General features: G+C 38.5%; 1 pseudogene; it reads right to left on the bottom strand.

The window, feature by feature from the left end:
* Positions 1-3,215: 3,215 nt before the first annotated feature.
* LOC112483366 lies at positions 3,216-3,334 on the bottom strand (annotated as a pseudogene).
* Positions 3,335-3,773: the final 439 nt, after the last annotated feature.

Below are 3,773 nucleotides of genomic sequence, written 5' to 3'. Positions count from 1 at the left end.
AGGCTGTCATGTACAGCCACAGATTAAGGCACTGTACACCTGGAGGGGTGCCAAGGAGAGACGACAGAGCATAAGGCATCCCCGGAGCTGTGCAGCACCGCAGCAGTATTGCTGCCAGAAAGATGAGAGAAGCCACTTTTCACTTTTCATAAGGTCAATTTGTATTTAGGTCCTATAGAAAATGAAAGTTACCTTTAGATTTTTTCTTTATAAAAGAAAATAAGATAGACACCACTAATATTTTTCCTGTCATATTTTCCTGTCATATTTTATCAGAAACCCCAACCATTTCTTTCAATTCTTAAAAACGTAAGTTATAAATTTGTCCCATGGTGAATGTGAAGTAGATGTAAAAGAAAAAGACTAAACATTTCAACTTTATTAAAAATTGATCAAATCTCAAAACAAATCTCAATCAAGTCATCAATCACGAGAAAATAATTTATTGAACGTATTCTATGTTCTCAGTTTTCTGCCAGCAGTTAGATTTGATTTTGAACTATTTTCATTCCTATGACTCTATGTGAACTTTTATTTTTTTCTCCTGCATAAATAGCAAGATAAATTATTGGTCTTTGCATTCATCTTCGAATTAATTAGATTACTCTAAGTTTTTATGTTTTTTCCTAAATTACCTTTATGGATTCTTTCCTCATAACCTATGCTCTGTACACCTGGAGGGGTGCCAAGGAGAGACTTTGTTGAGAGGACATTCCTTGTGTGTGTGTGTGTGTGTGTGTGTGTGTGCGTGTTTCTGTAGTGAACAATAAGATCTTTGCATTCATCTTCGAATTAATTAGATTACTCTAAGTTTTTATGTTTTTTCCTAAATTACCTTTATGGATTCTTTCCTCATAACCTATGCTCTGTACACCTGGAGGGGTGCCAAGGAGAGACTTTGTTGAGAGGACATTCCTTGTGTGTGTGTGTGTGTGTGTGTGTGTGTGTGTGTTTCTGTAGTGAACAGTAAGCAGCCTGTGGCCCAAAGGCACTGCTGACCTGAGGCTGTGGATGGCATTGGACAACCCCTATCCCAAGTGATATGGGCCATCTGTGATGAGTCTGTGGTAACCACTACTTTTTCATAGGTCACAGATCTGAAAACGAGCAGAAGCAAGCTCTTGCTATTATTCTGGCATTCCTTGGATCTTCTCAGGCAGCTTTGAATAGGTCTCCTAAAGCTATTTAATAAAACCAAAATCTCATCCCTTCCTTGGACCAGATTCAGACTCAGGTTTTGACTTCCTAGCTTCTCTCTTATGTGCAATCTTTGCAAAAAGTACATACACTCATTTTAGTTTTATAAGGGTTTACTGCCAGTGAGCACATAAGTAGTTCTCAAGTGCATATTAAAGTAACCTAGGGAGATTTAACATTTGTCCCTTTGTTCCTTCCCCCAAGTGATTCTTATTTGATTGGGATAGGATGGAGTCCAGACATCAACGTTTTTTCAAAGCATCCTAATGTTCAGCCAAAGTTGAGAACTGCTAAAATATATGGAAACAAAGTTAATCGGTTATGGGAGATTTTGAAGGCATAGTAACGGCAGTCACTAGACTTTACTAAAATAAACATGAACCTAGATGTTCATCTTCTTGATTCTGGTCTTGAAGTAAGTCCCATAATCTTGTCTGGAGATGGATGGTCCACGGAACCCAGCTTATTTAATAGGGTGGGAATTAAGTGAAATGCATGAGATGACAGTGTCTGGCTCACTATGGCTGCCCAATATGTCTAAGATTTGCTGCTTTCCTTTCTTTTACTGCTACGTGATTATGAAACCCAGATGTTCCCTCTAGCCTTCGAGTTGAGGAAAGTATTTCCCTCACTGGCCTGAAGACTCCCTCGACTCCACCCCATGGCTCCAGATGTTTTCGGTCACTTCCTTGTCTTTGCTGGAGGTGGCTTTACTTCCACCCCCTAGAACATCTGCTCGTCCCAATGAACAATTTCCCTCAGATATAGTCTTTGCTTGAAGACTCTTCTCTAACTGGATATGGAAGTTCTTTCTACCCCTGGATAAAGTAAGACACTTTGCTCCTTCCTCTAAGTGTGTGTTTACCTAAGAGCCAGCTTTTGGCCTCAACAGTGCATGCCATTGTTTAAGTTTGAGACAGAGAATTGGTTTTTACTGGCATGTTAGTATAATGACAAGGAAATTTGTACAGCATCCAATACAGTGGAAGGTCATGACCACTAAATGAAAGATCATACTATACAAATAGAGGAAGAAGGTAAACTCCCTTTGTAGAAAGAGTCTATATCCATTTAGAATTTATATAATCATACTTGTCCCTCATTGGGAATGAATGCTACATCTTTACCAGTCCTCATTAAAAGACAATAAATCATACAATATTTAGAGCTTGAAGGAATCTGGACATTATTTGGACCTCATTTTGCAGCTGAAAAAAAAAATGGGGGAAAAGCAAGGTAAACCATCACAGAGATAGCATACCCAGATTAAAACAGTGAGTTTCTGACACATAATCTTTACAGAGTTATTATACTACATTAAGTGAACTAGCTTATTTACCTTACTGAATTCAGAAGTAAGAGTGAAGCAAAGCATTACCAGTGTTTCTCTCCTAACAAAATCATCCCTGTCTCTTGATGAAGAGGCAGACAGGAGTTGCCTTCAGGGCTGTGCTAGTTCAAGGCCAGCTGTGGTGAGTACAGGGCTCCACACCAGTCTACTCACAGCACTGGGCTCACAGTAGAAGACCTGCAGGAACCACATTTACTTTTTCAAGTCCCCTCTGGAGAAGCTGAGGCTTTGACCAAATTAAGTATAATAAACAGGTGTTGACTGAACAATCAATCAATTCCGAGGAAACATAAGGAGAAGGAACGAGAACATCAGAAGGAAGAGAGGAATCAACACCAGAAGACAAATGAGAATGGAGGTGATTTTTTAAATGATTACATGACCCAGTTGATTTCTTAAGTGAGCTTTACTTTCCTCTGGTACTTTCCTTTGAAGACTCAAATCCACTCTCTTTCTTATAGGGGAGTGATTCTCACAAGAGAGGATGCATCTGGCATCTAGAAATGATTTTGAGTGTCTTTCATAGAAGAAGAGGAATTTCTGGTCAACACTGGCTTAAAAGCATAATTTTCTTTTTCTTTTTTTTTTTTAGGTGAGGCAACCCTTGGTTGACCTCACAGATTGCAAGGACCTTGTCAACTTACAATCCCTTATTTTTTATTTTTTATGCCTACAGCACCTAGTCTTCCTAGGTGGTCTCCTATCCAAGTACTAACCAGGCCCAGTCCTGCTTAGTTTCCGAGATCAGATGGGATTGGACTTATTCAGAGTGGCATGGCCGTAGACTTAAAAACATAAATTTTATTATATGGTGAATAGCCCTCTTGAATTGGCTAAATAATAAGTCTAATTAAATGCCCAGTAATAAAAGATTCAAATCTTACTGTTTTTTAAAATACTATTTTCTAGTTAGACACCAAGAAAGTAGTGTATGTCACCAAAGAGATGACACTTAATGGTCAGATAGAAATAGTTTCTAGTTCTCTGAACATGCTATAAATAATAATGACACCATAAATCTATTTACATTTCAGGACACTTTTAAGCTATTATTTTATTCAATTCTCACAACATATTTGGTGAGATAGCCTTTTGATCTTAACTGACAAATGAGAACACTTACTTACAGGGCAATCTGATGATGTGCCTAGTTTACACAGGAGCTTGGGTAGTAGTGGGACCAAGGCTGGGACTTGGGACTTCTAACATCCATTTCAAGGCTCTT

This window comes from Pteropus alecto, unplaced genomic scaffold (assembly GCF_000325575.1).
Source record: "Pteropus alecto unplaced genomic scaffold, ASM32557v1 scaffold24, whole genome shotgun sequence".
Classification (NCBI taxonomy): Eukaryota; Metazoa; Chordata; class Mammalia; order Chiroptera; family Pteropodidae; genus Pteropus; species Pteropus alecto.
This window is presented reverse-complemented; position numbering and strand designations above follow the sequence as displayed.